Raw genomic sequence first — 11,881 nt, forward strand, 5'->3', positions numbered from 1 at the left:
TCATCCAGAGGTTATCCAGCTGCCATGTAGGAAGACAATGGAAGGAAATTCACCATTTTACTTTTGGCTCTAGCAACCAGCTTTAAGATGTAGAGTTCTTTATAAACACCCTTTCAACTTTTTCCGCATATTATCACATCTTTAAAGTCGCACTTTCTGGGATTTTTTTGTGATAGACAAACCCAAGTAAAAAGGGAAAATGATACAGCAGAGGGCATCTGTGAACAAGTAGCTGAGCCTTTCTAACATATAAATATGCATTCAATTAAACTTTTCGATCGCAGCTCTGGTATGTTAATGGAGGATGAAGTTGTGCTTCAGTCTTGACATTGTTTCATAACCTAACCCAAGAAATACACATCTGTCTGATGTGTTTCTTTGTCTTCATGATGAGTTTTTTTCTCTAATTTTCTTAAACCAACCTCTGAGGGCTTCACAGAATGGCTGGGTTTTTATTTAGACTACATTATGCAAAGGTGGACTCAATTTAATAATTCGGTTGGTTTAGAAGGCAGTTGGTTAATCGGATATCCAAGAAATACACATCTGTCTGATGTGTTTCTTTATCTTCATTATGAGTTGGTTTTTGTTTTTCTCATTTTCTTAAGCCAACCTCTGAGGGTTTCACAGAATGGCTGGGTTTTTATTTAGACTACATTATGCAATAGTGGACTCAATTTAATAATTCGGTTGGTTTTGAAGGCAGTTGGTTAACCAGAAATCCTTTTGGGTGCATTCAAAAAGATGGTCAAATAGAAATATGCAACACAGTAATTGGATTTATATTTGGAAAATATCATTGATGTTGAGTTGGTTTAATGCAGAAAATATTGGGATTGAAATATGTGATTGCATAACCTGCTCCTTGCATTTTAGATAATTTGCTCGCTCCAACGAATCCCATGTCTTCTGCTGGATGGATAAATTAGTTATTGTGTCTGTAGAGAAGAGAGAGATTCAAAAGCTTATATTCTTTCCCCTTTCATGTCAATCATATTAACTCCTCTAATAAATTGTGATTTGTAACAGAATGTCTCTGGTTTTTATGAGTCGAGTCAGACTAAGAATATGAAGACTTATCATTTCTCCTGTCGAGCTGACATGCATCTGAAATGAGTGGTTTGTCAAAGCAAAAGGGCTTTTCTAGTATGCAGTTGCAGGTTTTCCCCATGCATGTGCACATTCTCTTCTGGTATTCCAGTTTCCTGAAAACATGACTGCTAGGTTAATTGCTCTTTTAATTTGCTCTTAAGTCTAAGTTTATGACCATGGTTATTTTTCCCTAGGTGTCTCTGTGATGACTTGTGGCGACCTGGTGACCTGTTCAAGGTGTATTGACAGCTGGAGTTTTGCATCAGATGTCTCATGATCCTATAAGTGTGGAGTCAATCCCCAAGGTTGTGTTAGAGGATATTGTGCTAATATTTCTACTATTGAGAAAAGGAGGGTATGTACTGAAGCCCACAGCCAGAGGGACATCAGGAGTCCTGGAAATGAGAGCACAAACTCCTATGCCAAATAGATTGAATTGCTTATACTGGTGATCAGATTTGAGGTCATTGCCCTCTTTTTTTTCTTCTTGTCCTTATCCTTTGAGAGATAGGTAGATTTACAAACGTTTGTAAAGGTCTTAAAGCTGTTTCCCTTGGTTAAATGATGAGTGGTTGAAGTTTCTCTCTAATTATTCTAGCAAAATCTCTTTAAATTTGGATCAGCATTATATGAATAGAATAGAATAGAATACAATAGAATAGAATAGAATAGGTACATGTGTGAATTGAAAACTATGAAACAAAAAAGTTAGAATAGACTGTCCAACAAAGGAAAATCCACATCTCAGAAAATATAACAATTCAGTCAGTTTAAAAGAAATACTCAGGTCAGATGAAAAAAAGAAGAATGTACGCCAGAACCACAGTGTGTTACAGAAAAAATGCAAAATAAGAGCATGGCCATGAAAACAATCATAGAGCAGATAAAAGCTGTGCAACTAGCGGCAGTGTTGTTAAAAACTCTGTGGGTCTGTTAAAAGCAAAGAAGTTTAGTGAAGATTTTAAGGTCTAAAAACAGCTGTGAGGAAGGATCTGCGAAAGCGCTTCTTTGTGTACCAAGAGTTTAACAGTCTCTCACTGAAGGAGCTGTCCAGTTCTACAGCTTTATGCATGGGGTGGAAGGCAATTTGTCCAACCCTGATGTCATTTTTAGTAGTCCTTTTGTCCTTTAACTGTCAATATAAATTAGTTTAATCAATAAATGTATAATCGCAGTTGCTCTCGTTGGGTATTCTGATAGAAACAAACTCTCGTCTAAGAGAGAGAACTGCCGGTCCTCTTTGAATACTTAAAGGGACAATGTGTAACTTATTTGGCTTTAGCAAAAAAAGTATCGCTTTTACAAATACATGTTCTTCCAAAGTCTAATAACATCCCATCTTAAATAAACGCATTCTTGTAACTTTGAATTAAGAGTTCATAAATATAGTGCAGGTGCACACATATTGGGTTGTCTCTATGTAATTACAGTTGCCTTAATGGGACAAACATGTCTGATGAATTTTGGACTGCCCTTACAAATATACAAAAGTCTGCAGTTCCCTCCTGAGCCTCCATGTTCTGAAATAGCCAGCTGGGGGCATTTCTCCTTAAAAAAAAGTAATCTATTCAGAAGGCTATTGTCGCCTCTGCATGCTGCTCTCCTCAACGCATTGCCATGGTAACTCAATCGTCTAAGATGTTGCTGCTACCTGTCATTACCCAATGAGAGTTGCTGTTTGATGTAGGACTCAAAATTATGCACCCTGAACTTTGAAGTTTCATTGTTAAAGGGTAAAGATGGGGATGTGCATACAATATTCACTTTACCTTACGAGGTGCAAACATAGCACAGAAGCTGGAAATTAAACTGCAAAACATAGAGCTTGCTCGAGAGAAAATGTATTCCTAAAATCAGAAATACAGAATAATAAGTTCTAACTAATCTGTGAAAGCCAATATATATATATATATATGTTCTGATCCCATTTTTATTTATGTATAAATGATATTATTGATGCTGTTCATGTAGATATATATCTTTTTTTCAAGACTTCCTTTTTCCAACTTGCTCTTTTTTGCAATTGTAAAGGGTTTATTGTTAAACCTGACAAAAGCAATGCCTTTCTTATAAAAATAGATTTATATTCTAATCAAGTGTTTTTGTTCCATTGAATGTCAACTCAAACTACTGTGGGTCCATAGAAAAATAACACTGAAATCTAAATGATTAGAGTTAGATTGAGTTATTACTTGTCCATTTACACGTAGATATTGCCCTCCTCTGTTGGATTCCCTGGGGACTTTATGTGTGTTCTGGAGCAGCCGAAGCTGTAAAGTGATAACATATATGACATATTATGAAAACATAAATCAGCAGGCCCCAGTAGGGCTATTTAGGTCTATAAAATGTGTGCTCAAAAATGCCATCTACAGATGGTGCTGTAAAGACTTGTCTTAGTACAAGGTTCCCCAGGGTTCATCATTCATAACCACATTTCATTTGAAAGAGGAAAACTCAGACAAAACCCTCAACAGGAATATTTAATAGACTAGAAGAGAGATTCATTCTGGTCTGTATAGAACAAAGATGCTTTTTAGAGTTGTGTGTTTTTTTTAATGCAAAATCTTGCGCTGTTACGACTCTATTCAAATGGGATGTTAAAACCTTTTAAAACAAAAGAAAGAAATCATATTGATTTTTCATCCCTTAATAATCAAAAGAATGAAAGATACATGGTAAAGGATTTGCTTAAAATATGTATATATATATTTCATTTATGCACAAATGAGCAGTGCAAGAAATCTGGATAATTTATCCTCTGTGGAACCAGAAAACCTCCAAAGTCTTACTCATCTTCCTGCATGCAGTTAAATCAGATGTAAATAAATAGAGGAAATTGAATCCACCTGCATCATGATAGATTTCAAAAAGGATTCACAAACCAATGTCACATGGGTATGCAGGTTTAATCTCTATTGATTTGGTGTGGTATATTTCCATTAGGCTCTATGGGAGCTACGGTAATTGCTTTTTATCTCAAACCCACACACGAACAAACACAATGCAAGCTATAAATTGGGGTTGCATGCGTAAGCATTGGCCTAATGGTTTTTTAAAAGCATATAGTGTGGGGGAAGATATATCTTTTTTTTATATGGAAATCATGACCCGACTCAACAGTAAGTGTCAAGCAATAGCTCAGCTTCAACCCAGAAATGTAATTTTTTTTTTCACTCAATCTCAGTTTAACTGATTTCCCCTCCATAATTAATTCAGAGCGTATTTTGTCATGTTGATTTGTAGTTTTTTTTAAACCTATATGCAGAATCACATAGAGAACCAGTGAGTTTTAACATTTTATTACTACAGCATCAAGAATCTCGAAGCAGAGAACTGCAGGAAGTCAATTATACTTTCTGGTTGGTCTGAAGGGAGAAGGCAGGCTGATCAGAAAGGAGTTGGATGGTGACAACGGATGACTGATTGATTTGCTTACTTTAGGGATGAAGGGGAGGTAGCAGGGATCTGTAGGGGTTTGATTCAGTGAGCTTTGCAGACTGTGCTCCACAGGTCCAGGAGAATTTGGGTGAGATTAGAGAGCACTACTTACTTAATGCAAGATGAAAACCTTTGCGCTATAATGGAAAAAAAAAAAAAAGATAGATTAATGTTAGCCCGTCTTCAGCAGCCCTCTCTCTGCAAAGCCATGTGAGAAGTACCGCTGGCTCTGATGGTGTTTTATTTGTTTTATTTTGCAAAATGTTCCTTTGATTTGTGTTTATTTTACTATGCTAATGTTGTGCCATATGCCATGATCATGGTTTTTGGACATTGGGACGCAGTGTCCATATTTCATCTCGACATGATGACCAGAGAAGGAAATAAAAGTTTGGTGAATAACAGCTGGGGGACCTCTGTGGCCCCCCCTTTTCAGCCAAGGCCTTCACAGGCAAGTCACATGGCAGCCCACAGAGGTGCGACCAACCACCCCCCTCTGTGTGAGGACAGGCAAAATCACAGAGCACACAGGATTCTCTCTCTTTGCCTCCTCTCCCTTGCCCATGAAGCTGGGGTCCGCTTCGGCCTGGCTCTCCACTGTGTTGGAGAACCAAGGCCCAGGGGGGACCCAGATCTCCAGAATCATCAAGGATGGGTCATTGTGGTACCCTTTCAGAACATAACTGCTACAAAACAGACCAACACATTTCTCTTGGGTTTCAGAATGTATAGAGCCAGATTGGAGAGAAGGACTGCCTTGATGAACCACTGAGACAAAGAGGACCCCTGCTGTGAGCCACTGGGGCAGAGAGATAGCCTGCCTTGCTGTGGCCTGCCTGCAAAACTCCAGCTGGATGGAAACTCAACCTTTCCAAATGGACAAAAAGGTTTGCAGGTCTGGCATAATTAGGGACAGAACAAACAACATGTGTTTACTGATGAGTAAAGACAACGCTAACAGAATGGACTGCTTGCTGTTGCTGAAGCTTGGACAAGCTTTATTTCACTAAGGGTTTAAACACAGATGTAACATTAGTGTTCATGTATTCCTCAGATGCCCATTACATTTCAATTACCAAGAAGGACCAAGAGTCATTTAGTGGAATCCTGATGATTATTCGCTGCTAGCTATTTCAAAGAGGGTAAAGAATCATTTGACTAAAGGTTACTAGTTCTTGATTCAGTAAATCCTTGAATGTTTTATTCACCTCAAGGATTTGCATTGTGAATTGGTCTGAAAACATTCAAATTTCTCTAAAGTAGTGAAAAGCTAATTTGATCATATCCCAAATTCTTCCAGATAAACTTTGGTTTCAAACACAAAATCCATCTTAAACTGTAATATGGTTTTCAACCATGTTTCCCTTCCCTCTTTGTACATAGTAGTTAGTTTAGTTTAGTTGAGTTTCACTAGTCTTAGTTAAGAGTTTTATACTGAAATATGTTTGACTTGGAGCTGAATGATTTTTTTAAATAAACTTTTATAGTTTGAACAGTAGTTGTGGTGAATTTATTCCATGTATGTGCAGAATTAACTGTTAACCATCAAATCACTATTTCGTCTATTTCTTTCCAGACATACAGCTAGTAGGGTGTGTGTGTCATAAACAGTATATAGAAGCCGAGATAATATCCGATTAAATAAGATATTTTACCCCCCCACCAGGGAGGGCAAAAAATGTCTTAAAGTATCAGAAATATAAATTCCCAGCTGGCTGGGAATTGAATAGAATATAAAATTGCAACATTAATGTGACATCCTACCTGGATGGGCATTGAATATAAAATCACAACACTTATCATTATTCCCCCACTAAATGAAAAAAGTAAGAATTTATTATTATCTAGAGACTATTAATAACAGGTGAAATCCAGCTCTAGCCTAGCTTTGAATATGGTTATGTCATGAGTATTCTTCTTGTCCAATTGACCCATATCTAATCTAAGTTCTCCTGTTCTCTCCCTGAGAACATACTTTCCTATGTTCTTGTCAAGAACCAAGTCCATACTCACGTTCTTGTAAATTTAGAAACAGCCTGGGTTTCCGAACCGAAATTGGACTCAACGCCTGATGATGTTATATCAAAGAGTTCTGAACTGAACGTTGAGCTATATGAAGTATGTGTATGAATGATTGTGTGGCTACGAGTGTGTGAACGATCAGCACTGCTTGGCATCTCTCTTCTTCCTGTTATTTTCCCTTTGTCCAGAGAGTTAGTTTGAAGATTATGAACGTGAGTTACTAAAGTGGTTTACAAGTTCAGTCCATGCCCAGAGAACACAGTGGGATCCAGCTGGTGGGCTGCCGCCCAGTGTCACAGATGTTGAAGCCCTAGAAAACAGAGAAGAAGCAGGAGTCAAAAGACAGGTCAGGCAAACAGATCAGAAAAGAACAGGCAGGCTAAGAGGTCCAGGAATTAAAAGCCAGGTCAGACAGACAGATCAAAAGGGAACATGCAGGCTCAGAGGTTGAGAGGCATAACAGCTCAGGATCAGGAAATCAGAAACAGTAAGGTATGCTAAAAACACTCTCACCACAGGCTAAAGAGAACAAGAATAATTTGGCTTAATAATTGGATGCGAGCAACTTAAATAGAGGCAGGAGCAGGTGGATCAGAAGAGCAGTGATGAAAAACCCGGGCAGAGCTAGAAAGGAGAATGAAATGTATAATTAAGCAAGTCATCAGCGCCAAGATCATGACATAGTGAATAAGCGGATTCCAGTTATAATAGTTTAAGTAACCATTACTTGGTTTTACCCCTCATTTAAATAACAGATGAATTAACTATAACTTCCAGTTCATAATCAGCAGGTCCAATTGCAAAACAGCTACATACAGAACAAAATGAACTACATGTGGATGAACAACACAATCTTCCAAGTATAAAAAATACTTTTATCTTACTTTCAAGATGTTTTTTTAAGCTCAAAAGAGGTGAAGCAAGTTTTCTTTAATTTCAACCAAAGAAATTCCTATATTATTTTTAGAATAAATATTTTACTTTCTTACTGTTCATTTTTAGATAAAGACCCAAATTGAAAGGCACATAAACCATCTTTGATTATTTCACTCTCAAATACCCTCTGTTTCTTGCTATTCAAATAGGAAGTAAACATTGAGTTTTATCACCATATAAAGGGTTACTTGAATTTCCTCTAAATATTTTGACATTTTGATTTATGTATGATTAATTAAAGTTCTTGGCATTAACAGGCAGTTTTTGGGGTTCTCTGTGTAATTGGAATGGGCAAACAAAAACTACATGGATGTATATCCATAAGTTTAGTTATTGTTAACCAAGAGTAAAAATAGCTATTAATCTTTTCTATATATTTTAACAAAGAGTTTTCTATGGGTGTTAAATCAGTGTGAGTATTACTAAAAACAAATGCTATCTCTGGTAAGTTTCATTGCTATAACGTCAATAAAACTTTTGCCCTCTACTAAATGGTGTGAATAAATGGCAACAAGGCAATTATTGTTAAATATTTCAAAAATTTATTAAAAAATGCTCTAATTCTAAAAAAGATTGTTCTGATTTGCATTAAACTTCAAGTATTGGTAGGTCATGAATATTTATTATTTACTTTTTTCCTTGAAGTTCAGGGTGTCGGACACTGTGTAGCTGTTGCCCTAATTCTAGATGCAAGAAGTAGATAAATAAATAAAATGGTTTTATATTTTTACCTCAGGAAATGAGGTTGAAAATAACTATTTGGTTTCTGTTTAAATCTTTATTTTTAAAAAATTTTCTTAATATATTTTGTGCAGTATAGACCAAACATTTGGACACACCTTCTCAAAGAGTTTTCTTTATTTTCATGACTATGAAAATTGTACTTCTTGGAGCTCCTCCAGAGAATGCCAAGAGTCTGCAAAGCAGTAATCCAAGCAAAAGGTGACTACTTTGAAGAACCTAGAATACAAGACATATTTTTAGTTGTTTCACACTTTTTTGTTAATTATATAAATCCACATGCGTTAAGTCATAGTTTTGATGCCTTCAGTGTGAATCTTCAATTTCCATAGTCATGAAAATAAAGAAAACTCTTTGAATGAGAAGGTGAGTCCAAACTTTTGGTCTGTACTGTATATGAATATTATATTTATCATTTTAAATATTCATTGAATTTTCCAAAATTTTCTATGAAATATTATACTACTGCATTTATTAAAGCTACAGTGTGTAATAATTACAGGGATATACAGTCAGAAATGTAATATATTGTACATAACTATGTTATTTATCATCATCTACGAGCTCAGCCTCTTAACCTTAATATTTGCGTTGCCTTAGAATTCGTTATTTATAATTACATAGGAGCGGGTCTCGCAGCCATGGAGGCAGACATCTTTGCGCTACGGCAGCGCAGAGCCAACAAACTAGCGAGATCGCCCGTTACGCTATATATAGCGAGATAGCGAGATCATCGTCGACTTCAGGAAAAACCGCCCCCACCATGCTCCACTGCTCATCAACAGCTCAGCTGTGGAGGTGGTCAGCAGCACAAAGTTCCTGGGGGTGCACATCACGGACAACCTCACCTGGACTGTAAACACTTCATCTCTAGTGAAGAGGGCACAGAAGCGCTTGTACTTTCTGCGGAGGATGAGGAGAGCCCGCCTGCCCCCGCCCATCCTCACAACCTTCTACAGAAGCACCATAGAGAGCGTTCTGACCAGCTGTCTCTCTCTGTGGTGTGGAGGCTGCAGAGCTTCTGACTGGAAGAATGTGAGGAGGGTGGTGAGGACAGCGGAAGGAATCATTGGGGCTCCTCTTCCCTCCATTAAGGACATTTCATCACAGCGCTGTGTGTCCCGAGCCCGTAATATCATCAAAGACCCCTCACCCCCCCACCATGGACTGTTCTCCCTGCTGCCCTCTGGAAAGAGGTTCCGCAGCATCCGCTGCAGATCCACCAGGTTGTGCAACAGCTTCTTCCCCACTGCCATCAGACTGTTGAACCTTTGATCCACAATCCGAACTCTGCACCTATTGCACATTATCGGGCATCAAATGCTGCTGAACTTTTAACTTTTAGCCCTTTAAATTGTTCATCTCATTGTATTTTTCAATAACGCATTTTTTGCACAAATGCCATTTTGCACTGAACCACTGCAACTTGCACACTGTCTCTTATCCTCTGCACTGTTCACACTTTGACCACTGCTGCACTTTTTGTATTTTTCTATAACTCGTGCCATTGTGAAATATCAATGCAACGTTCATAAGCTGTATGTAACGCAATTTCGTTCTGTATGCACCCTGTGCATACAAAATGACAAATAAAGAAGTCTAAGTCTAAGTCTAAGTCTATATATACGGTATATTTATTATCTTAAGTCTACATAAAATCTATAGGCTACCCTACACAGACTAATGAAATACTATCTGTAAAATTATCTATGTAAACAAACCTCATCACTTGAGAAGGTAGGTGATGCGGACGTCGTGGAAGACATTTTGTCCCGTAACGCTCGCCGTACTGTTGGGGGGTGGGGGGGAGATGTTCATGTTGCTGCGGTCTGCAGTCTGGACGTTAGATGACGCTGAAAATTACACACTGTAGCTTTAAGAAGACATTATTTATCTAATGCTTTTAACTAACTTTTATTTGGGCTGTCTAAGTAAACCACCTTGTATTTAAATTAAGTATAAAAAGTGACATGTGACCAAAATAATCACACAATCTCTTCAAACATCTCCTTTTTAGACATCATTCCTGTAATTGTAAGTATTTGTGTCGCCAATTAATCTCTGTAAAATCAAGTAGATGATGTAATCATAAATGTTCAATGGTGATATTTCCGCCATATAAGTTAGGTATATTTAGTTTGGTACATGTGCTCCCTCTGCTGGTATGGTGGGGATTAAATAAATTAATTGTGAATGTTCATAAAAATTATTTATCATCCCTTACAAACACTGCCATGCACTAATATTGAAATTTGAAAATATTTATTAAAGCATATTTTTTAGATTTAATTCAATTCAGTTTAATTATATGGTGCCAATTCCCAACATCTCAATGCACTTTACAAGGACAATTGAACCAGATCATACAGTGAGATTAGTTCAAAATATTCTATCTATGGAAAACCAGCTGATTGCATCGAATCATTGACTCTTCTACAATCCCTCACACAAAGCACGTTTGTAGCGACAGTGGAGAGGAAAACTCCCTTTTAACAGGAAGAAACCTTTGGCAGAACCAGGTTCGATATGAGTGGCCATCAGCTGAGGCCAACAGGGGTTCAAGGAGGCAGCAGCAGACAAACAGAGAGAAGCAGAGATAACAAAGGCAAATGTCAACCAGTTTTTCAGGCGGCCGCATCCAGGAAGCCCACAGCCAGGCAGACGAGCTCCGAGCCAGCCCCCATGTGAGAGGATGAAGAGAGCACATCCAGCCAGTCACAGTCAGAGAAACAGGACTAAACTGAAAAACAGGCAGAGCTCGAACATCTATAAACAAAGGTGTCAATGGCAGCAGCACAGCTGAATTTTGTCTCCAGGATGATGTCACAGCTGAACAGGCTGGAGAACATAGGACCAACATTCTGCTGCATTCTACAGTACCTCTTTCCTCCAATTCAGCACTTTTTGTTAGTTCAATCTCCAACGTTATGTGCTGTCTGCTTTTTTTGTCATAGTAGCTTCATCTGGTCTGTTCCTGTTTGTCTGTGACACCATCCCAGACCATCCCAGAGAGATATCAGCTGTGCTGCTGCCATCAACACCTTTGTGGATACATTTGTTGGAACCTGGCCTGTTTTTCAGTGTCCTGTTTCTTTTACTACGCATGTATGCATGTGCTCTCTTCATCCTCTGACATGGTAGCTGGCTGGGAACTCATCGGCCTGACTCAATAAGTGGATGCAATCTGCTGGTTTTCCCTAGATGGAAATAATAAACCAATCTAAAGGGATGGTCTGGTTGAATTGTCTCTCTGTAAAGTGCCTTGAGATGATGTGTTGTGAATTGGTGCAATATAAATAAACTGAATTCAAATGAATGAAGGAGGATGATAAGGGGTTCCTAAGTCCTCTAGCAGGCTATGCCTACAGCAGCACAACTATAGAGATAGCTCAGGATAACCTGAGCCCCTCTAACTATAAGCTTTACCAAAAATGAAAATTTTAAGCCTATCCTAACAAATAGACGGGGTGTCTGCCTCACAGACTTAAACTGGTAGTTGGTTCCACAGGAGAGGAGACGGATAACTAGAAGATCTACCTCCTATTTTATTCTTGGAAATTCTCGAAACCACTAGTAATCCTGCAGATCGAGAGCAAAGTGTTCTGTTAGGAAAATAAGGTGCAATCAGAGCTCTGATATAAGTTGGAGC

The sequence above is a fragment of the Cyprinodon tularosa genome, unplaced genomic scaffold, assembly GCF_016077235.1.
Source record: "Cyprinodon tularosa strain WSP-4 unplaced genomic scaffold, ASM1607723v1 ctg159, whole genome shotgun sequence".
Taxonomy (NCBI): domain Eukaryota; kingdom Metazoa; phylum Chordata; class Actinopteri; order Cyprinodontiformes; family Cyprinodontidae; genus Cyprinodon; species Cyprinodon tularosa.